The sequence below is a fragment of the Cupressus sempervirens genome, chromosome 11 (genome assembly GCF_028749045.1).
Source record: "Cupressus sempervirens isolate cs-2001-9-10 chromosome 11, ASM2874904v1, whole genome shotgun sequence".
Classification (NCBI taxonomy): Eukaryota; Viridiplantae; Streptophyta; class Pinopsida; order Cupressales; family Cupressaceae; genus Cupressus; species Cupressus sempervirens.
The window spans coordinates 766,220,769-766,246,601 of NC_143128.1; the positions used below are offsets into that span (position 1 = coordinate 766,220,769).

Consider the following 25,833-nt stretch of genomic DNA (forward strand, 5'->3'; position numbering starts at 1 on the left):
TTTTAGCTCTTAGTGTTTTTTGCCTTGCTCTTTTCTTCTAGGGCTCACCAAGAGTAGCCATCTCTTTAGGAGTGAGGTTAGAGGTATCCCAATTTGGAATAACAATTTCCTCATCCAAATCAATCTCTTCCTCTTTACGCTTTTCTATAATAGAAGGAACAATTTCCTTTCCTTTGTTATTGAATTTTGGACTTTGTTGAGGCTTGACCTCAACTATCATTGCACTTATTGTGGACTCACTCAGTATAGAAACAATAGTAGAATTATTAGAAACATTAATAAAAGTAGAAGAAATAATACTAACAGTAGGAATATCTTGCTATTGCTTGATAAGGCCTAATGTTGGAAAGAATGAAGCCTATTGCTCAATAGATGAAGTGACACTAACTTCACTCATCATAACACTTGGTAATGTTTCTCTTGAGATTGGTTGAGTGCTAAGTAATGCAACTTTTACCTCAACCAGCTTGGTAGAAGCCCTCTTTGAGCTAAGTTGCACTAAGGCTTTGCTCGAAGAATGAGGAAAGGAGGCCATAACCTCTGCTACTATCTTCACTGCATCATATTCTTGAATGTTTTCAATCTCAGGAAGATCTCATCCTATGGCTTCTTGATCTTCTTCATTTTCAGCATCAACATTATCAATGTCATCAATTTCTTCATCATCCATTTCTTCATTTTCTTTTACTTCACATCTTCTTCATCATCATCCTTGTCATCAATCTACACAACTTGATCACTGGGTTTGTGCAGCCCATAGATGTTCTTCCATGCTATGGTTTTGGACTTCACAACTAACTTAATATCCTTTGATGGGATCAACAATGCATTGAATCTTGGTGTCAATTTTATTTCATTTTCCTTTAATGATGTATTTACCTCTTTATCACTCAGACTCGACATGAGTTGTCTCAAGGTTTGTTCTCTGATGTCTCTTGCAACATTCACTGCATTTTTCCATATTGATGCAACTACCTTGAGAATTACATTAGGAACTTGAGCTTTCAACTCATCAAGAGAGTATTTCCATTTTTTCCATTTTTTCCACTAGGGTATCCTCAATCTATTTCTTCTCCTCTGCACTTCTAGTGTTGTACATAAGAGACTTGAAGCATGCCATGCCTCCTCCTTCTTCTAATATTTATAATCTTTCTGCAAAGGTAGGGGCAGTCATTTGAAATATAATTTGTTCAGCTTCATTTTCATCCTCTCCAAGCTTAAATTTCATTCTTGATTTTGTTTCTCTTCTGGTGAACACTGCAGGGGATGATTTTGCAGGGCTTGTTATAATTACCTTCTCTTTCTTCTTGGGAGGATCTTCCTCTTCAAGTTCATCTTCCTCTACATCTTCTTCCTCAGCTTCTTCTTCTTCATGGTCGTCACCCTTTCCTTCAGTTAGCATGAGAGGGGAACTTGATGATTTCGTGTTCTTTAATATTTTCTCTACCTTCTTCCTTCCTCTCTTCACTACCTGAGGTAACTTGATTTAAAGTTCAATTTTGGCCTTAGCTTCCTCATAGGTGCCAAAATAAGGTGCCTTGGGGTCTTCTAGCTCATTCAGGAGAGCCTCAATGATGTCCTTGGTGTTATCTATGTTAACCTCATATCCCAGATGTTTAACCCATGCCTCTCTCAGCCTTACTACCTGGATATAAACCTTGTCACAATCAACCAGAAAAAAGATGCCATGTTCATATTCCTCTACCAACTTCCTTGGTATTTTGAATCTATTTTGTATTTTCTCTTTGAAGTTCTCAAAGTAGTTATCCATTATACTTTCAAAATTTTCACCAATCTCTATTATAAACTCATTGATTTGATATAACATTGGTTTATTCTTTTTCCATGCCACAATTCCTTTTGAAGGGAAAAACTTTTGGACATAGAAGAATAAACAAGTCAACAAAGAACCAAAATTACATGGGTTGTTCTTCAGGACTCAGATATTGCCCATGTTCTTGTTGAATTGGTTTAGCATTAGCTTGGTAAGGTCGAAGGATAGATTATTCTTCACCACATTTAGTGCTAGGTCAACAACTTCGCATGATACGTTGTTTAGATGGCTCGGGTTATATATCGTATGTGCTATCACATGGATTGCAAAATTCAACTCCATGTTTGTGAAACGACTTAGCTTCATGCATCTTCCATTCCAGTCGGCAAGATTTCTCTTAGCTAGTTCAACCCTACCAAGGGTTTTTGTGGTCTTTGCATTGTTCAGCATTAGCAACCCAGTTATCTTGTGGATCATCTTCTTTGTAATATGGATAGGGTGATCCAATCACAAATACATTTTGTGGACTCATCTTAGGATAAATCTGATCCATTTTCCTTGGAAATCCCTTAGCATATGTAGAATATGTGTCGAATCCTTCGTCTCCAAGTGTTTATGCTTGGGTTTCAAAACACCATCCACACATAGATCATTGTATGTCTAGTTAATCTCTAATGTTCACAATTCTTGAATTAAGAAATGATAAATGACCTAATGTCATGTATAAGAAGTGCCTTTGGTGGAATTTGAGATTGTGCTCTAGCAGGGTCAAGTGCCTCTATAACTATTGGACTCAACTTGAACATGGGAGCCTTACAATCAAATCAACAAACCAACATATATGAACCCTTTTTCACCTTAATATTGGGAGATGCCATTCTACTCGGTTAAACTTTCAAACATGGGAGAAATCTTCAACAACAACAGCTTGAATCACCCAAGTGCTCTAAAAATTTGCGGTGAACAATACATTCAATTTCCTCATTTTAACAAAAATTATATCTTTATGATTGCCATTAATGCTTCATACAAATGTTTTTTCGATGATATACTATCCTCCACTCAGTTTTTCTTCAATGCTTGGAAGACACCTTCAACTCGATAAGATCTCTTGACTCGGTAGGAACTACCAAATTAGAGATAACTTTGAACTCAGTAAGGTTACCACCACTCAATCTAAACTTGGTAAGGTTATGCATCCCGACCTTCTCAGCAAGGTCTTACAACCCAACCTTGCTCCCTATAGTCTTTAGCTGTCATCTCCACTTGGTGATCCTTGTACATCATGAATGTTGATATGGATATCTTACTTGCTAACCACAACTGGTATGGGATGACTTCTTCTAAATCTCAGTTCTAGTAATCTCCATGGATGTCTAAGTTGAAATTGTTGAGTCACCCAACTCATTGACTTGGGTGTCAACAATTTCATGACTTTGGCTTGCATTCTCTTGAAATTTATGCACCCATTGCTACCTTTGCCAGCCTTTTCTTTCTTTTTATCTTCAATTCTTCCTCTGTTCATATTTTTTTGGCAAGATGTCCAAGTTATATACATAGAAAACATCTCTTTGTAGTATCTCTCTCCCTCGTGTGATATTTTATGTAGTTTGTTCCAATGTGCCCAAACTCACCACAACAATGACATTTGCACCATGTATTGTAATCCCAACCAAATATAGCTTTGACAATTTTTTTTGCTGGGTTCCATTTCTTGGTCTTGCACTCTAAAGATTTGTGTCCTTGTTTGTTGCAGTTGTGATATTTTCCTTCAAACTTGGGTTTCTATGTGCATTCACTAGCTCTATGTCCTAGTTACAACTATAACACTTTCCACTGAACTTTGATTTACCATTACTCCAACACTTGTTTGATGTATGTCCTATCTTTCTATGATGACTACATGTAGGCCTTTTGTTCTTTTGAGCTCCTTGTTGGGATGATTCACCTTCTTCAGTGTATCCTAATCTAGCTTTGAATTTGTGTCTAAATTGAGTTTTCTTATCTAGTTGATTCATGCTTTCTTTTGAATTCAGTATCCTCTCATTGGTCTACTTCTCTATGTTGAGATCATTTCTCAATCTTTCATTTTATGTCCTTAAGTTGATAAACTCTTGATTTACATCATTGAGTTGATTAGTCAAATTTGATTGTTGAAGAGATAGTTGATTAATTTCATTGTCTTTTTCTTCTATCTCTACATTATCTTTATTCTTTTATTCCATGACTTCAAATAATGTGACAGATTGAATTTCTTGTTCTCTTTTCAAATTTTTGACTTCTTCATGAAGAGTAAGATTCTTGTCAAGTAGATCTGTGATTGTTGCATTAGCTTCATCTAAACTTATTTCTTGACAAATGTCTTCAATTCTTTCTTCTATGTAGAGATTATCATTCATCTGTGTTGCAAGATCTTTTCTTCTTTTCAAGGATTGAGGGAGTTGCTGTTTTGCCTTTTTTATTTGATCCATGGCTAGTTGAAAATCTAACTTTTCATTTTCAATAGCTTTCTCCAATCTATAGACTTCCATTTTCTCTGATCTTTTCTCAAGCTACTAAACTTCTGATGTGAGAACCAAAAGCTTTGATACCAATTGTTTGAAATGTAATATAGACTAGGTTGCTAAGAGGAAAGGGGTGAATCAAGAACCAATAAAAATTAAAAATTAATTCATGAATTAAACCATCACCACATAATCTAAAATAGTTGCATGTATGAAAGATTGAAAGCAATAAAAAATTCATAACACTTTGACACAAGATATGGTAGCCCAAAAACCTTTCAAAATAGAAAGTAAAACTAGGGTAGGGATGATACCCACAAGCATTATGACTATAGTATCAAGTTGGCTTGTTAAGGCTTACAATTAACCACTTCTAGTGATTTGCCCTATTAGGAGCAGTAAGGATGGTTAGGTCCACCTTGTTAAAGGATTTACAAACATACAACAAAGTATGGATTCTATTAGGAGATTTGGAATGAGACTATTAAGTTCACCTTGTGAAAGGATTTGACTGATGCACCTATTAGGATGAACCAATGATTGATCTCTAATCTATAACTTTGATTTTCTGAATGAGATTCCTTGAATTACAATGATCACCTGACTGCAATAGATAATTCTTTTCTTTTCCTTATACTTCTTGTGACCTTCTTCAATTTGCACTCATATTCTTCTTACTTGTTCACATACTTGTTATATTCCATTTGGATATGATACAATGTATCACATATATATCAATCCACTTAATTACCTTCTAGAGTCAGCTACAATACCAAATTCATCATAATTCACAAAGTCGGCCCATTATTGTATCTCAAGTTTTGAACACAACTCAGTGATGTTCTGACACTTGGAAAACACTATCAACACTCAGCATGCTCTAGCACTCAATTGACATTGAAGCTTGGTCCATACTAATTACTTCAAGTAGTAGGAAATTAGTCAGCACTAAATGACTCAGTGAACACTAAACAACTCAATAGATATTGAATCACTTGTTTGATACTACATGGCTCAGTCAACACTAAACTCACTTTGTTAACACTACAAGCTCGATAGACACTAATATACTTGGTTAACACTACAAAGCTTAATTAACACTAAGATTTTTATCACTTACACTAAAAATCTTAGTAGACTCTACTAATCTTAGGCAATACTATAAACTATCTTAGATGCTTGGTAGATACTATGAAGCTCGGTAGCAACTAAAACACTTAGTTGACACTATTAGAAGTATGGTAATCTCTATAGAAACTATAGAGCTTGGTAGAAATTAAACTATGTGTTTAGTCACTAATAGACAAATTGACCTTAATGTCAATTGTAATATCATATATAATACCTACTTGCATGAATAACACTCATAGCACATAAATAACTCATAACACATGACTCAAAGATTTGGTTATGCAAAAACCCTCCAAAGTGAAGGTAAAACCACAGTGGGGATGAAACCCACAAAGTCTTCACTACTACTGTAACAAATTTCACCTATTAGGGTTACTATTTTGATCACATCTAATGATCTATCTTGTGAGGGGTCTACCCTGTTAAGAGATTTACAAGACTTATTCAATATATCCTAATTAAAGGATTATACCTCACAACTAATTGAGTACTATGTTAAGAGATTTAAAAAGGTCTATTAAAACCACTTTGTTAAGAGATTTACACCCTAAAAAACTTGTTAGAATGTATCAGTACCTGATCCTTCAATTTTCACTATAATGTTGATAATATATCTCCTCTATATAGTTATTGATTAGTTATCTACTCTAGTTTGTCACTAACTTTGCACTTCACTTCTTCTCTACAATTCTTGGTTATTCTTCCTTATTCACTTCATACTTCACATAAAACCAAACACTTAATCACATATGCTCTACACACACACAAACTAGGTCATAAACCCTTCCTAAATAGCCATTAGGTGAAACTTCTAGATCAAGATCAATGATCTAGATTCATTCATTTTGATGCTTAGTCCTTACAATTTTCTAAATGGTTAAACTATTTGCATAGGGATTACTAATCCTCACTAGAGCATGTAATCACCTCTATAACTAACTCCTTGATCATATAGAAGCATCTCTATCATGAAAAAAATTGTTTACCTCAATGTTTGTGTCATTACAAACAATCATATCAAAATTGTCTAACTTGGCACTTGAACTTTTTGATGCTCAGCCATGTCTAATCTGCATGTTGTCAATTAGCTTCAAATTTGATTGGCATATTATATTTTACTCAATCTCTATCAGAATCAACATAAGAATGAACTCAAATTGCATGCTTCTTCTTGACAACTTGACTAATACTGGACTACTTAGTGACCTATGACTTACTCAATAGTAACTACTACTCAACACAAACTAAAATATATAAAAGTCCTTAAATATATTGCTCGGCCTGTATAGGATGACTCGGTCATAGTGATGATCGAACAACCTTTCCTATTAAATAACTTAAGTTTTTTGTACCAACTAACAACACCATTATTGTCTTGAGGACCAACAATCTCCCCCTTTGATATTTAGGGCAAAAACACTTTGTCATGATCAAACTTTACATAACAAAACTAAAATATAAGTACTCCCCCTTAGAATATACTCTATAAAGATAACTCAGTTGATACATGGACTTATATACTTATAATTTTCAAAATATTTTTCAAAACCTTCTAGTATACACACCAAAATTATAAAATTGTCATATTTGTTATGTTTGGTAACACCTTTGATCATACCTTATTCATTCATTCCCCCTTGTTTTTTTCACAATTTTTCTTATTTGTAACTTTGTGCTAGGAAGTATACCATACTTCTCAAAAAAATGGTTTGTGGGACCTTAAAATCATTTACATTATGTTTTTCCAATTTGTCTTTAGTCCATCAAGAATTCATCTTCGAATCTCCAATTTACCTGCAAGATTTATCATATTATCAGCTATGGATAGTTTTTTATTACTTTGAATTAAATCTTTAGCAATCTTGAGATGTTTTTGCATGATTTCCAAAGGTGGAGTCACCAAAGCTTGAATAGTCGATAGCTCAACTCTTGGTTTACTCTATTCATGCATGATGCAGAGTAAGCACAAAGGAAGCAAGAAATAATCCAAACTCCTACACAACATCCTCACTTCACAAAGGATTTGTTCAATGTATTGATTCACTTCCCTTAGAAAATACTCTAATTAAACAAACTTTCCAACAGGTTTCTAGTCCCAACTCCTCAAGCAAGACAAAAAACTCAACTACACCCAACTTGTGCAAACAAAGCTTCTTACCCCAAAAGAGCAAAATGGGGATTTTGATGTTCTTGGCCTTCCTATAACCAACCAAGGCTTGAAACAACTCAAACTTAACCCAAACAAGGTAAATCACCTAATGGATCCACTCCCAACAACCCACAATTCAAGATGTTGAATTTGACCTAGTAGCCTATTAGGTCTCCTAATTTGGTTTTCCATCAATAACTCCAAAACCTACCAAAGGACCTAGCCAAAAAAATACACTTTTGAATACCTTTTTCAAATGCTAATAAACTCCAAAGTTTCAATGTTTCACTTCACTCCAGCATGACTCAACCAATACCAAACACACAGGCCTAATTAGCTACTTTTCGCATGGTTTACAAGGAAAATAAAAAGGGATGGGGTCATGAAATCAAACCTCCACCACCAAGATGTTCTCCTAACCTAAACAAGGATATCTTGTTCTTACACCAAGTCCTCAACATCCTTTCTTTTTATTATCCAACCAAATTGCATTAAAACAAGGTCAAATACATTGTGATATTTGACCTAGGGCTTGCTCTTATAATTCACTACTGCAACCTCCTATTCCAAAACTTGTAAAATATGAAAGAGTATACCCCTAGCTTAGTCCATGCCAATTTGGAACAAAATTGCAACAATGGAGATTCAAGTTAGGGCCATTCCTTTGACCAAACCCTAATTTTAAGGGTTTAATAGGGTAGAGACCAAAGAAATTGGATAACTTGAATATTATGATTGATAAAAACTTGAAACCAAAACCAAAATCTTAAAAATAAATAGGGCTAACTAATCAGTGCAAAATTTTTACCCTCCAATCATTAGATGTCATACTATACGAAAAAATCAGAGAAAATTGTACTGGAACAACAAATTTTATTGATCGAAAGAGAAAGTACAATGTTTTTCCTTCATACCTCCCCTTTCTTCATATTTTTAGAGCCTTTATAGGCCATTTGAAATATGCATAACCACCTTATGGTGGTTTTAGCCATTTGGAATGCTTACTTTAAAAAGTTGTCAACAAATTGCAAAAGTTTATAAGCAACTTTTTGCAATTTTTGCAATTTTTGCTTTGTGACCACATTTTCCTATAAATTGAATTCTAACCATCTCTATAGGTTCTCCTAATGCTCTACACCACTCTCCCTTGCATAAAAGAAATTCAAATCTCTATAGTGTTGTGGAGTGGAAGATCAAAGCCATAAGCCTTAAGAGCTTTCTTTATCATCCAAGTTGCATCTACTGTTGTTTGCCCCTTCCACTGTACTAGGTACTCATAGTATGTCTTCCTCCTAGTTTTCTTACTGATTCTCTTATCCAAAATAGCTTCCACCATGGGTTTAGGCATTGATGGGATGGTCTTCCTCAACTCTTCCTTGAAATGTGCAAGTGCACTTGTATCCACATCATTTGAAATAGCACCCTTGAAAGCATACAGGTCAAAAATATTAAAAATAGGGGACAAGTTAATATCAGGGGGTAAATCAATTTGGTAGGCATTGTTGCCACACTTCTTAAATATCTCAAATGGGCCAATATTCTTCATCTATAGTTTTGTATGCATCTAGTTTGGAAGTCTTGCCTTATTGAGATGGACTCTTACCATATCCCCCACCTTGAACTAAAGTTCCTTTCTCCTTTTATCTGCCTGGTAATTGTACTCAATGGAAGTATCCTACAACCTATCGTGCACCTATTGATGGACTTCTTTCATAACCTTTGCAAAATCCTCATCATGTGCACTTCTCCTTTCCATGTCTTTAACATCTTTGAGTTCCAAGGTACCCCTAGGGTGAGTGCCATAAACAACTTGAAAAGGAGTTAGGCTAGTACTCCTATTAATGGAATCATTAAAGGAAAACTTTGCCTAGGGTAAGACACAATCCCATGAGACTCCATGTTGCTTGAAAAGACACCTTAGCATGTTTCCTAATGACCTATTGACTGCCTCATTCTTCCCATCAGATTGAGGGTGTTAGGCAGATGAAAAACACAAGTTGGTTCCTAATTTTCTCCACAAGGTCCTCCAAAAATGCCCCAAAAACTTGGAATCCCTATCAGATATAATGGACAAGGGAAAACCATGAAGCCTAACAATTTCTTTGAAGAAAAAACCTGCTACATGGGAGGCATCATGAGTGGTCTTGAAAGCTATGAAATAGGCCATCTTAGAAAACTTGTCCACAACTACAAAGATGCTATCATAACTTGATTTTGTCCTTGGTAGACCAACAACAAAGTCCATGCTCACTGAATCCCAAGGCTTGTGAGGTATTGGAAGTGGGGTATAGAGCCTTGCATTTGATGTGTCTCCCTTTGCTTGTTGACAAATCAGACATTCTTCAACAAATCTCCTAACATCAATCTGCAATTTTGGCCAAAAATAAAATCTCCTAACCTGCTCTAGAGTTGTATCCACTCCAAAATGCCCTACTAGACTGCCACAATGTTTTTCCTTTATAATATTTTCCCTAATAGATCCCTTTGGAACACAAAGCTGACCACCCTTGAATAAAAGGCCTTCTTGTAAAATGTACTCACCAAATTCAGTATGGTATCTTTATCCCATATATTTGTAGACTTGGTATGCCTCCTTGAAATCCTCATCTTGCTCATACATGTCCTTCATTGCATGGATGCCAATGCTCTCCAACTGAAACTCTTGAATTGTCAAATTTCTCCTACTAAGTGCATCGGCAACCTTGTTAGTTTCTCCCTTTTTATGTTTAATAGTGAAGGTATAAGCTTGTAGAAATTCTATCCACTTCATATGCCTATGATTTAACTTTTCTTGCCTATTCAAGAAGCTTAATGCATGATTATTAGTATGTACAAAAAATTCTTTAGGCAATAAGTAATGCAGACCCATGCTAATGATGATATTTGTTGTATAATTGTTTTGACAGCTTTGAAAAAAATATCTTTTATATGTGTTGCAAAGTCATAATCTTGATCCATAAGCTCCCATTTTGATATTTTTGGGAATGTAAATCTAGTTGCAATGTCTATTGTACATGCATATCCATAAAATAGTGTGGGAAAGTTCATTTCCTCTAAATTTATGTCTTGGAAGATGCCAAGAGGTTTTATTCCTTTTGACGATGCAATTTCAATTATTTTTGCCTCAAGATCTTTTATTGATTGTGTGTCATTATACCAATGAATCATTGATTTTGATGTTGTCTCATTATCGAGTTCATAGGTATCATCATCCATTTTAGGTTCTAGATCAATATTTTTGCATCTTTGTTTTTGCCTTGTTTGTGTTACCATTTCTCAATCTTCTACTATATGTATGTTTTGTTCAATATACAATGGTGTTGTTGCTAGGGTTCTTACTACATTCATCACATGTGTTGATCTTATGTTTCCTTGAGCATATGTGTTCTGATATTCTAGTTTTCACTTTAGCATGATTGCAACTATTTTTTTCTCATCTATTTCTCTTGGGAGTGTTTGTTGCACTTTATCAATGTCAACAGGAACATTGATTATTGTTCCTGTCAAGCCATATTGTGATCTTTTGTATCCTAGTTGCCTAATTAGTGAAAATCAATACACAAACACATTAATCTTTCCTCTAATGAAGTCAAGTTGTGGACAACACTTATATGTGGGTTTCATCGTATGTTCCAAGGTGCTACATAGGGGGCACTTTCTGACATATATTAGCTTTCAAACATTGTTTGCAAATAAACTATCCTTTCACAATTTTCTTTTTGTCATGTATGAGGGGAAGTGATAGGAAAGCTTGAACAAATGTTTCATCCATCCTATGTATGTTTTTGTGAAAATGGAGAAGCTCACAGATGTTGCATGCATGAGTTGGTGTGTCATTAATAGTACCTTGTAATTGATTTGTGTGTGCCAATTTTTCTTGATGATTGTGTTTGAGACTCTTTGGGATGAGATCAACTCCTTTTGATCCAAGAGGCTCACCTATCATTGCTGATGTCTTTGTTTTCTTTGTCTATAGTTGATTGTTGTTTTCTATTTTCACATATTCTTGCTTACAGAGATCAAAGTAACTATCTCATATTGGAAATATTTGTAGTAGCAGTCTGTGGTGTTGGACATGGTGATGAAGTGGTGGAAACTACTAACAAAGTCAATTTTTCCATATAGATTTCAATGTAATTTGGTTGTTCAACTTGTTGAAGACCTTGTAGAGTTTCATGTTCTTTTGCCATGTTTTCTATTGATTTTCTATTGTTTGTAAAATTAGTTTATGTAATCATTCTGTATGTTGCTTTTGTAGTAATATTTCAGTATAGGTATACTAGGTAGAAACTAATCTATCTCTATTATATACTATGATACCAAATGGAAAGAAACACATTTCAGATCAACAGTACTAGTATCAATATAGTATTTACAATATAATAGCTTTCAAATGTGTATTGTTATACTTCTTACTATGAATTTCTTAAATAAAGATCTGATCTCATCTTTTGTTGTATCAAAAGGTGTTTTTACAAGATAATATAGTTCCATACATCTTACCAATCAAAGTAGTGTGAGATTTTTGGTTGTTTGCAAGAGCAGCAAAATGGTAATAGCACCTACTCACTGATGAAGCAAAAGCTCCTACTTTATTGTGTCTTGTACACAAGATGAAGTCATGTTAACTTAAATTGAAACATATGAGTAAACGATAAGATGAAACATAATTAAAATCATTGAATACTAATAACAAGTTTGTTATAGTTGAAATAGAGTTTCTCTAAAGTGGAAATTTTAAATTTGTTGAGAAAGGAGAACAAAGAAATATATTTATTTTCTTATATGAATATAAAGTAAAGACAATTGTAACAAATTGTAAATACAATCATAATAACAGTTCAAACGAAAAAAAAAATATTTTTCACCAAAATATTACACTCTAATATCCACTCTCACTAGCATCTCCCTCTTCAAAGTTGCACATCAAGGCAATGGCTGTGTTGCCAGTTATTTAGATAAGTTATGATAAGTTTAATCAATGTTATTTAACAAAACTCAACTGTGTGATATAAAATGCAAGTAGGAACAGAGGAGTTAAAATTAGAATAGGATTAGTGATTATTTTAGAGAATATGAAAGTTTTCACTAGTAAGGGCAAGAGAGGGTTGAAACAAAGATATGGATGTCTCTAAGATTAGTACAAAGACAAGATCATTATTTCCATCAAGAATATAAGCATAAACATGCATATAAAATCTATTTTGGTTTGATTTACATATCTAAAACATTGATTTGTAAAATCAAAATGAAGGAATCTTATGCTTTTCATTGATGGTTTTTGTGTTGATCCAAAATCTGTCATTTTTCTTTCAATCAGCTAGACACATCTAGGGAACTAGATTGCACAATATTGATGGAACTTGACATATCATCTGAGATAGATTAACAATACTAGAATATGTCAATTTGTGAACATATTCAACTTTTTCTAAAAATATCTTTACCAAGAGTTGTTTAAGGCTATAACTAAAATGAGAATTACTTTTTTCAAATTATATAAATATACAGTTATATAGCAATGATGAGTATGACCTGATTTCTTAAAAGTTTAAGCAATGAGTTAGAAAAAACACATGAACTGATAAATTTTTTTCCTATATAATTCAATGGTTTCTAATCCGCCTACCATGCCCACTGGCACATTAATGACCAATTTTTTTCTTCAGTGGTAGTTCCAAGTAAGGTCTTCAATTTTGAAGGAATTTGTAACCACCATGTTATGTTTAAGTTATTACTGTGCGTAGATGTCATTTTCAACTTGGATTATTATGTGACAACCATTGCTACGGTTTTGTGAGGCGTGCTTCAAATCCTAGTGAGAGAGAGGTCTCTCTATCTTTGAGGGAATTGTTATATTTTCTCCTGTTTGAAGAACTCTATATCATCATTTTCCTTCTTTCAATAGCCAAATGCTCTTAGAAATTTACATTCCTTTTCATCTTAGATCTACAATATATCAATACAACAATTTCTACTTCTCGTTTTGTCCAAAAGTTGTAGTGCTTCCTCAATTTTACCATGTGTACAAAAATTCTTTATGAGAGTGTTGTAAGTGATCACATTTGGATGGATGCCTATCTCTTCCAATCCAGCAAGGAGAAAGGGAATTCTATAGAGGTCACTATCATTCGCAAGACTGTCCAAAAGTGCATTAAAGATTACAAGAGTGAGGGAAAGGTGTTTTGTAATGTTTGAAATGAACAAGTCTCATGCATTGTTTTGTCTTGCCTAGTTAACATAAGACCTTAATTGATTTATTGAATTGGCCAACATCAGAGTTAGGAGATAAGTTCTATGAAAACTCGTTGGGGGTTGAGGTTGTTTGCAGAGAGAGATAAAGTGGCAAAAGAATGAAAATAAATAAAATAAGTGGGTAGATGAGGTTACCTATTTCAAGCTTGGGAGTTGCCATATAATGGTGATGTTGGAAGAATAGCGACTGTAATCTTTTTTTGAATTATTCAAACTATAAGCAATTATTGTGATTGAAAATTTTGATTGCTGTGGATATTTCAAATTTATTCTAAAGAGTGGTGTGGCTTTTGAAAGAGGAAATAGAGGTGGGTGAGTCAGATTTGATGCATGTAGATTTATGGAGGCCTAGTCTTCAAAAAGAGCATGGAAAATAAATCAAATAAAATAATGCCAAATTGTGAAACTCAATGTTTCCTACAATAATTAAGTAAAAACACAATAAAATAACCAACAGACAATTCCCCTTCTTCAAATTTCCCAAATAACCTAAAATCTTCTTTTGAAATCCCTAGATGAAAAAGAAAATGCTTACTCCATGGAATTTTCCAAAAATCCATTTCATAGGTTTGGATAGAAATAAAAGAGTTCAATTATTAGAAGAAAGCTATTTTGGCATGTTTTGTATAGGATAAAAACAACACTTGTTTCTAGTTTGGGTTTTTCCCATTAATTTAGGGCTTTCTCTGTAATTACATATTTTCTATGTATGGGAATCATAGCCATAGATTTATTAATATATTCTTCGATCAATGACAAGGGCATTTCTAAAAATTACCACAAGCCATAGTAATCAATAGTGAAACCCTTAAAAATTGATATACACAATGTTTATGTCGCCTAGAGTGGACTAAGACTTGTCAGTTATGGAGATGGACCTTCTTTTGGTAATAAAATGTATCTGCAATTTTATCATGCCTATTTGTGACTCATTCATTTTCAAATATTGTAATATCTATGGGACCATTTTCTCTTCCATCGTTTTCATCGTTGCTAACTAATCAAAACCCTTTAGCTTTGATAGCTTCTAAGGTGGAAAATTACATGGTAATAAACATGAAATGGGTGAATCCAAAACAACTTCGGGGATAAAGTGGAGAACATGGAAGCTGGTGCAACAGCATATAGGTTGTGGCACAACATGGTGTTCGATAGAAGAATAGGTTAGGGCTTCCATAGAGAAAAATTTGATGAATTACTCAAAAACAAAAGGTGTGAAATAGATGAAATGAACAAGACAATACCATAGGGAACTGTCGAGTATGAAGAGGGCATTCAAAATTTTACTTGTTCAAAACACTTCCCCTTTGTGAAATCTGAACTGTTGTTTCTATCTTTACAAAAAGGTTGTATTTCTAAATCTATGCCAAATGCCAGAGTCAGTTGCGAATACTTTCTTTCTCTATCCCCTGCACCTTTTACAATCAACTTTACCTTCAACTCCACATAATAAATTCATATCTATCTGCCTCCAATCAATGCAACTCAACTTTACCTTCAACTTCGCATATTAAATTCATATCTATATGCTTGCAATCAATGTGAGTTTATCTAAATGTCTTGTCTTTTCTAAATATCATTTAATTTTTAAATTTTGACAAAAGCCAAAAAGTCTGGCAAAATAGAGTTTAGCCAATCAAAAATTAAGATTATTCATTACACATTGATTTTTAAAATATTGTTGTCTCAAACTTTATACTATAGCATCCCATGAGATTAAAAATTAATTAAAAATAGGCCACCGAAAACATTAGTTCTGTAACTTATTTCCTTAATGAAACCCTAATCAATAGTAAGGAAGTTAGCAAGAGAAGAAACTGTGTCTTTATTTTTCCATGAATTCGTTGAAAACCAAAATGCCCTTCAAAGACTTCAACTCATTGAAAGATTCACATTATCATTTCCACAGGTCCTCTCTATTTCCTGTTTAAACATGATTTGCATTGGCAAATCCACTCGAATTTGTCTTCAATAATGAAACGGTCAAATTTAACGACTGGAGAAACAAGACATGTCCATAAAAAGAAAAGGAAGGGACCCACTGCGACCTCTTAACTCTCAACAAATTGATAAATACGGTCAAATGTACATCCCGTAAAGACGTTGCGCTGAGAAAAATGGTAAGACTACCGACATTTGACCATGCCATCTAAATTACGCCTCCCACATTTATTACAATGTGGGCATCAAGCTCGCATTATGTCTTTTCCAGAGGCCCAGCAACTTGCAGCAAACGTAGAATCTGTGACGACATTTTTCCCCTTTCCCGTATGTGGCAATCTCGATAGATATGTTTATATAGAGCATTCGTGGCCTCCTTTATCACCACTCCACATTATCAATGCCTTGTGAAGAACGCCCAACACTCCACTCTCTCTGTTATCTGGAAGCGTATGGATTCCACAAAGTTAGAAATCCCTTCGTATTTCTTGTGCCCAACATCTATGCAACTAATGAATGACCCCGTCACGCTCTGCACTGGTTAGACCTACGACAAGTAGAGCATTGAAAAGTGAATATTCACAATGGGGAACAACACCTGCCCTCTCACAAAGCAACCCCTTCAAAACACCGACCTCACACCCAACCACACACTGCACCGTCTCATCCAACAATGGTGCGTTCTCAACTCCTCGGCAGGAGTCCAGCAGATTTCTACGCCCCGGCCGCCACTCGATGCAGATCGCCTCGATAACTTGCTGCAAGACATTAAATCATTTCAATTAAAAGCATTGAAGAAGCTGAGATCTGTGGCCGATGAGAGCGAGAGCAACAGGCGGTTCATCGCATCGTCCGCTGTGCCGGCTATCCTAATCTTTTAATCTTTGTCATTCAATCTGATGAAGAGGGTTTCTTCTACGATGCTAAGGTCTCCTACGAGGAAGCCTTGAGAATCCTTTGCTCTCTTCCTTTGCCTAACGAGATGCTCGATTCCATCGCCACAAGTAAGTGCCTTGCGTCCCTTGCCTCCATTCTTAAGAGAGGCACCTCCAACGCACGCCTTTATTCCGTCATGCTCTTACACACACTTTCAAGAAAGGGCCTTGAACGACTTGTCCTGAACGCCAGCAGTCTACAGTGGTTTCCCTTGAAGTTCTTATGACAATCACTTCCAACAGCCAGCGCAACAGAATAAAGGCCCTTGAATTGGGGGCAATCTCTGTGTTGATCGAATCTCTTCCTGACCAGACTTCCGAGAAAACAAGCAACTGGAAGAGGATTTTATGTCTTCTCAACGTGTTATGCAATTTTGCAGAAGGGAGCATTGCCCTGGTTGACCATGCCATGGGCATCCCTGCAGTCTCTAACAAAATCATGAGAGTCTCTGACTTGTCGATGGAGAAGGCCGTTCGGATCCTGTGGTTGCTCTATAAATTCTCTCATTGCAGGAAGTGAGTAGTTGATGAACTATTGGAGATTGGTGCAATCACCGGATTGCGCTTGGTCCTGCACAGCGAATGCACAGCGAAGACAAAAAGTAAGGTGAAGGAGATGCTTAAATTGCATAGTCATGTCTACACGAAGACCACCTCTTGCTTTCCCTCTGTAAATTTTCAAAAATAAATGAGGCACTATAATTCAACGTGGAAACTACTTAGATTATGAGGCACTCTCTGGTCATATACTCGCCGCTCTCGGTCAGCGTTAACAAGGACAAAACATCAGATAAATGTGAAGTGTAAACCCCCTGTGATCAAAACATAAGTTAATGGCTATTCTTAAAAATTAATTGAGTTTGTGCATGGCAGAAAGCTTCCTATGATGGATGCTCACCCCCATAACGAGCAACGCTAATTACTTACGCACAAGTCCATCGGAAAATGGAATGAGATCAATAATTACATAAATGAAAAAAAATTTCCCTCAGAGATTTTGACTACTGCAGACAAGAAATCAATATTTGCCTAAAGTCTGCACTAATTTGATTAAAACTTTCCCTTTTCTTACAAAACGCGAAGGATCAATGCAACATTTTCTAATTTTTTTTTAAACTTGTAGATCTTCAGCGTACTGGTTCTTTGGAATGAGATTATCAAATTATATAATATATTTACCAACATATTTATATAATTTAAATATTATATAGTCAACATTCAATGATTCAAAAGTGATTTTGGTCAATGGGTCCTTGCTCTAGTGGTGAAGTTGAAAGGTTCTTAAAGAGCCCACCAAGGCTCCTAGCCAAATAAGTTCAGCTGTAAGACTCATGCTCCTTACAAATATTTCATAGAGGACCTCTATTAAAAAATCTAACTAAAAATTATTGCACAAAATGAATACATATATTTGAGAAGAATTTCCCTTGAAGAATCAAATATTGAATCAAGTGAAACTTGACCAAGTTCCCCCTTGAAGCTTGTATCTAATAGGTGTATTTCTAGCTAAATTCTTAAGTTCTCCATTCCTCAAACTCTCATATCATAGACACTATATTATTATGCATGACCTTTGACTAATTCTCCTCTTGACCCTTTTGAGGATGTAATTCTTGGTCTCAATATTATGAACATTGTCGGAAACCATCCATATTCAAAGCAACATTGAATCCCTTATGTGGCTGCTAAAATTAAACTTCAATTTTTTTAGCTAAATTCTTAAGTTCTCCATTCCTCAAACTCTCAAATCATTGAGGATGTAATTCTTGGTCTCAATATTATGAACATTGTGGGAAACCATCCATATTCAAAGCAACATTGAACCCCTTATGTGGCTGCTAAAATTAAATTTCAAATTTTTTAGCTAAATTCTTAAGTTCTTCATTCCTCAATCTCTCAAATCATAGACACTATATTATTAGACATGGCCTTCCACTAATTTTCCTCTTGACCCTTTTGAGGGTGTAATTCTTGGTCTCAATATTATGAACATTGTGGGAAAGGTCATCCATATTCAAAGCAACATTGAAGCCCTTGTGTGACTGCTAAAATCAAACTTCACAATAAATCCATTCTTCAAAATTTTTACCAACTATAAGGAAATGAAAAGTTGAGAAGTTAACTTGAGATAATGGAAATCCTCTAGTGCCACCATCCTCCACATTGACATTTTTCATCTTTCTTAGTTTCTATAAGTGGCACTAAAGGAAGTAAAACAACATTTATATTGAAGAATCAATATTTTCCTTAGCTTCCTTAGTTTCTATATGTATAGCTACAAATTTTTGCATTGGTCCAAAATCTGTCATTTTTCTTTCAATCAACTAGACAAATCAAGGGAACTAAATTGTGCGATATTCATGGAACTTGACATATCATCTGAGCTAGATTAACAATAATAGAATATGTCAATTTGTGAAAATATTCAACTTTTTTGACAATATTTTTACCAAGAGTTGTTTATGGCTATAACAAAAATATTAATTAAAAAGTATTAATTAGCCAAGGGACCCCCTTAAGGATAAATATAACAAAAAATTATTGCACAAAATGAATACATATATTTGAGAAGAATTTCCCTTGAAGAATCAAATATTGAATCAAGTGAAACTTCACCAAGTTCCCCCTTGAAGCTTGTACCTAATAGTTGTATTTTTTAGCTAAATTCTTAAGTTCTCCATTCCTCAAACTCTCAAATCATAGACACTATATTATTAGACACGGCCTTCCACTAATTTTCCTCTTGACCCTTTTGAGGGTGTAATTCTTAGTCTCAATATTATGAACATTATGGGAAACCATACATATTCAAAGCAATACGGAACCCCTTATGTGGCTGCTAAAATTAAACTTCAATTTTTTTAGCTAAATTCTTAAGTTCTCCATTCCTCAAACTCTCAAATCATAGACACTATATTATTACACATGGCCTTCCACTAATTTTCCTCTTGACCCTTTTGAGGGAGTAATTCTTAGTCTCAATATTATGAACATCGTGGGAAACCATACATATTCAAAGCAACACTGGAGCCCTTGTGTGGCTGCTAAAATTAAACTTCACAATAAATCCATTCTTCAAAAATTTTAACAACTATAAGGAAATAAAAAGTTGAGAAGTTAACTTAAGATAATGGAAATCCTCTAGTGCCACCATCCTCCACATTGACATTTGCTAGCTTCCTTAGTTTCTATAAGTGGCACTAAAGGAAGTAAAACAACATTTAGAAACCAATCAATAGAAAATATAATGAAGCATGTCTCCAATTCTTGTATGCACAAGATTTCGCTGGCTATAGAATCAACACCATCCTAAATCCCAAATAACATGCTTCTCTCATTCAAACCTAACTCTTTTTGTTTAGATTAATTTTCTAAATTCATCGTGTCCTTTCTAAGTAGCCTTGATGTAAAAAATATTATGAAGTAAATAGTATATGCTCATCTTCATCCCATTTTTTAACTAATCACCTCAAGATGGTCTTAAAGATCATATAACATATTGGCTATATTTTCTGTAATGGCCACATTAACAACTAAATACACACATTCATATGCATAAATAAATGTCAATGTTGGCCAATAATGCATCCATTTATAATGTCATCTCTATCATGTATCATTAATACCATTTATTTATAGTATGAATCCCAATATCAAAAGAAAAATCTTTTAGAAGAAAATCTGTTAAGAAAATGAAAACTGACCTCATTTTATGTCATTATTTATTTTGAAAGAGCCTCCAATATAATTGATTTGGATGAAACTAGCATCTTATTTCTTGTTTTATAAATTATCAAAATTCCTTTATCACTTCCATTAGCATAGGTGATAGTACCTATCATTACTTGTATACCTCATTAACTGTAAATAATTGGACATTGAATAAAAGTGGTGGCATTGATAGACAAGAAAAACATAATGGTGATAATCAATTCCTCCCTAATATAGAAAGTTTTCATTCACAACTTTTCATCACCCTAAATTTCAAACACCTCTAACTACCTCCAATTGTACCTAACATAGAAAACTTGATTTATATATTACCTCCATCTAAATTGTGGAAGTTATTTTCATCCATTAATTTTTTTCCTTTTTATATCTTTCTAACAAAAAAAACCAAAAATATATATTCACTTCTTATTGTATTTTTCATAGGCGAATACTATTGCAATCACTTTTATTTAACTATTGATTAATCCTTTTTTGTATCCAATTAGATTTAAGTATTTTTATTTTTATTTTCCCCAAGGTATAAATTTGAGATTTTTAATTTCTAAAACTAATAAAATTATTTTAATTTCAATTGTTTGGGTCTAATAAGAGCAAATTTACATGAAGTAGTACCCCTATTCTAAGGCCATATTTTTAGATGCATAGATATATAAACATATATAGATTAAACATATTTAATAATTTTTTGATTTATATAAAATTATAGAAAATATTAACACACTAGCGTAAAACTATGCACATTGTATCATCTTAAGTTGGACACACTTTGACTTAAGACCTTTTAGCTCTTCTATAGTGTGTTTGCATTTCATATATATTCACATCTTTTCTCCTCATTTTCCTAGGTGAATTTGAGGTAAGACCTAACAAATCCTCCTTAATTTCCCTCCTTCACATATTCACTACATTAGGACCTAATCTATGTCTATCCTCTCTTTCTAGGACCTCAAAATCCTAGGGTGGATCTTCAGATGATAGTCTGACACACTTATTACATCCCTAACCCTTACTAATCTAGAACCTGGACAAGAAGACCCTGAAGGTCAACCTTATGGACTAGTTCAACTTAGATTGGCCTAGTCTAGACTAGATTGACCCAAGTTAGCCCAAGTCAACCTTCTCTAGACTAGGTCGACCTAGGTCAGCCTCATTCTAGGGTTTCTATTGATTAAGGGCTCAGAAACGTTGAACTCCTCTAGTAAAATCTTTCTTGTTCATTGTGAAGTAATTAAAAAAATCTCCTATGAAAAGGCATTTAATACCTCATTTGTACATGAGAGGAAGAAGGAGAAAGGACTTGTCGACATCCCAATCTAACTTAGAGAATTGTAAGGTGAAAGCAAGGGTTGGTTTCTTCTTCTTCATTGCAAGTAAGGCTATTATTATTCATCAAGCATTCAAAGGTGACTATATTAAACATGGAGTTGTGAACGGATCTCAAAGATAGTTAGAGTACTTAATTCTTGGGGGCTTGGTATGATTTTTGCATCATGCTTCAAATCTAATTCTTTGCACCTTCATACATTTACATATATGCACAATTACATGCTAGTGTTTCACTAAAAAAGTAGATTCTTAGTATTTTAACATATTTACATTCTAGATCTACAAATATAGGGTACACGCATACACATAACATTTTTTTCTAACAGCTATTCCTAGAGATGGAAATCACCAAAATGAGGGATTAGCTTTAAGAAAAACCCCTTTATAGCCACCCACATACACACACACAAAACCAGTTATAGATTTGCAGGTTGCGTGGTGCAGGGGCACCTAGTAAAAGTCGTCATTTTGGTTTCTAGTTGGATTGGATTTTTGGCATGTACTAACTCTAGCCAAGTCAGGGGTGTGAGTGAGTTTGGACCTTTTCAATATCATCTTTTTTGGGTTGTAGTTGTTCCTAGGTAGATGGATTTGGTGTGATTGTGAGTGTAGCTTGTGTTAGGGGGCATAGTTCTAGAACCATGACAATATGAGGAAGGTGTGATTTTCATCCATCTTATCCTCCATGATGTATTTTCATCCTCTTTCATGGATTGGAGCTCGTAACATGTCATTTGGGAGCTAGAAAGGGAGAAGATGTCCAAGAGATGTCAATTGTGCAAAGATTGTCAAGAAGGCAAAAATGGCATAGATCATGCAAATTGATGTCCTAGGGGATAAATCATGCCTAGACATCATTTATGGGTTAAAATAGACAAGTTTGGAAGTTCCCAAGTGAAGGAGAGAAAAAATGTTCAAAGATGCAAACAGTTATCACAATTGTGCAACTTTTTGAAAAGTTGCTTGACAACTTTTTGGCAAAGAAGTGGAAAAATAAAAGAAAGAGTTTGATGGTTACTCCAACCACCTAAAACCTCTTTTGGGACTTATAAAACCATGAAATAAATACATCCCAAGGGTTGGAATTTGTACTTAAGAATTTTGTGCACTTGGATTCATGCTTTCCAGTTCAATTTTAAGAGTTATTTTATTACCTGTACAGAATAATGGATTGAATCATTCAATATAGTGTAAGATCTTTGTTAGTTGTCTTATTATCGTATTTTTCTATTCAAGTTTCAATTTTGAAGCTACTCATATAATTAGGTTTTGAAATTCATTTATAAAAGTCTTGTGTGTTGGTACAATTTTGATATTCTATGCAAGAATGGTTCTCCCATGAACTCTTCAGGGTTTTAGGAGAAATGGAAGAGGATATAGTGTACATAATGTACATAGGTTTTGGGGCCATTAGAAGTCGGCTAATTTGTTCAAATTTGATGCCCTAGGTAAGTCTATTATACTTGCTTAGGTGATCACGGTTTTGGAACAGAGCTTTTGGGGTTTGAATGTATTGGATACTTCAAACCAAGTATTTTAGAATGAGGAGGGGTGAGTAGTGTCAAAATATACCATAGTAAAAATTTTCACGACAAGTTTTTTTGAGGGAAAGATCTTTCCCTAGTCAAATCTATCATCCTTATTGTAAAACCCTCAAATATAGGCACAAAATTACTTTCTAGTGTACAAACACCTTCGAGACCTAGGACACACAAAATATTTGAGATTTTCAAAAAGGGTATTTGAATATAAATTATTTTTTCCACCTTATTTTGAGAAAATCAAGATTAAAGTCCAAAAACTCAAGTTGAAGGGCTAATTCTAGAAGCCTTATTTTTGGCAATTTTTAGGTAAGAGTAAGGAACTTGATGGTAACTTGAAAAATTGATTTCTAGAAGTCTAAGGGAAGTCTAAGAAGGTCAAAAAGTGAGCATAAAGAGGTATTTGGATAAAGAAGGAACTATAACTATTGATGTAACTAGGTTGTGGGTAGTTAGAGGATAGGATAGAGATCCTCTAGGGAGTAGGGCTTCTAAGGAACCTTAATAGGCTAGGAGTAAGCCTAAGAAAGTCCTTGATAAGTTAAGGACTAAAGGAGAAAAATAACCTAGCATTACATCATACTGGTATCAAAGCTAAAGATTGCGGTTTGTGGGTAGATGTTTTAGCTTGCAGAGTCAGTTCAAGAATCAAATATGGTGACCAATGCAAAATTGGCCAAAGAGATGGGTGACCAGAAGAAGATGATAAAAATCCTTGAAGAATCTCTAGAAGCAATGAAGACAAAACTAGAAGAAGTTACTGAGGCAACTAAGACTTGAAAGACCAAGAAGGTGAAAGTAACAATAAGGGTAAAGAAATGATGGATGAGGAATATCATATTTCTAAACTAGGCCCTCCCACAAATGAAGAGTCATTCCTAAAAGCCATCAAGGCATTAGGTGGAAAGGCCCTAGAAGGAGTCTCTTCATTTAGTTGGAAGATGGAACCTAAATTGGTAATGGAGTGGATTGAAATATTGGAGAATCATTTTCAATGTGAAGGTGTGAGTGAAGCACAAAGAGTCAAGGTAGCCAAGTCTAGGCTAAGCGGATCAACACTAACATAGTGGAAGTACCTCCAACAAGAGAGGGAAAAAGTGGGAAAGAAGCCCATTGTAAATTGGAAAGCCATGGTAACAAAGGTGAAAGAGAAATACCTAATAGAGAACTATGAGGTTTACTTACACAAGAAGAGGCAAAGTTTGAAGCAAAAGGACATGGATGTGGAAATTTACACTAAAGAGTTTTAGAAGTTGTGTTTAAGGTCAAGAGTACAAGAAGATAAACCTATTAAAGTGGCTAGGTATCTAGGAGGCTTGAAATGGAGAATATAAGAAGATATCAATTTATGGACTCCTATAATAGTCCATAAATGCTTCCAACTTTCTTTAAAAGTGGAAGAGAAGAATAAAAAGAAGGAAGACTCAAGCTTTAGAGGTAGAGGTAAGGATAGAGATGGAAGAAGTCAAAGAAATTGTGATGGAAGAGGATCATATTGTAGGTCACAAGGAGACAAAAAGATCACTGAGTAGCCGGAAGGAAGTTCAAGAAGAGAAGGTTTTAGTAGAGGTAGTGGCTCTAACACTAGTTGGAGAGGAAGGAGAAACAACCAAGGTAGAGGGCCACCATGAAGTGCTATTATTGCAATCAGTTGGCACACCCCGCATATAGGTGCCCTAAGAAAGGCTCAACTGCTGAGATAATGGGTGTTGCACACATTGCATAATATTGTTATATTGTAATATTTTATTTTATTATATAATGTTACACCTAGATGGATGTGCAACATGCAGAGATTCCCATGGGATATACTTGATGAGTTTTATTGTAACACTGTGATAATATTTTATGTAATTATTTAATAAGGGTGAAAAGAATTAAAACTCCAATATTAAATCTGGGGTCAGTGGGTTAGGTAGCACATGGTTTTAGCACATAGTTTATGTAATACCACTTGGTGGTTTTGTGGGATTTGCTACTATATAAGCAGCCACAAGAGTATTTGTTGGGTGAGAAGAAGTGAGAAGAAGAAGGCAAGAAGGGAAAGAGTCGAGAAGGACAAGGCTTGACAAGTTAGCCAAGGGAGCATTTGTGAAAGTTGGAAGCATGGCATGGGATGTGTGGATCCATGCTTGTTCACATGAATTTCTTGGTTGTGGCTATGAATTTGAATGCTTCCATGGTTGTATTGCAATGGTATTTTGGTTGAATAATGCATGGTGATGGATGCTTTTGGATATTCTATTTTTGCCTTAATAAGGGTTTCCTAGGGTATATCTTGTGTCACATTTTTGTGGCTATGTTGTCTATTCTCTTGCATGTGGATTTTAATTGCATATTTATTTTAGATATATTATGAGTTATGTGGAAACAGTTATATTCTTTGTTGTAAGTTTCCTTACAAGTGGTATCAGAGCTATGGTTTTATTATTGTAACCCTAGATTGAATCCATGGGAATGCATGAGAGGATTAAAAAAATGGCAAGATATATGAGTTGTTTATTGTAGATCTGGGGATTTTGGGTTTGTTGCTATGATGGGATAT

At 34.5% G+C, this 25,833-nt stretch overlaps 1 pseudogene; it reads left to right on the forward strand.

The window, feature by feature from the left end:
• Positions 1-16,206: 16,206 nt before the first annotated feature.
• Positions 16,207-17,377, forward strand: LOC149531860 (E3 ubiquitin-protein ligase PUB23 pseudogene; annotated as a pseudogene).
• Positions 17,378-25,833: the final 8,456 nt, after the last annotated feature.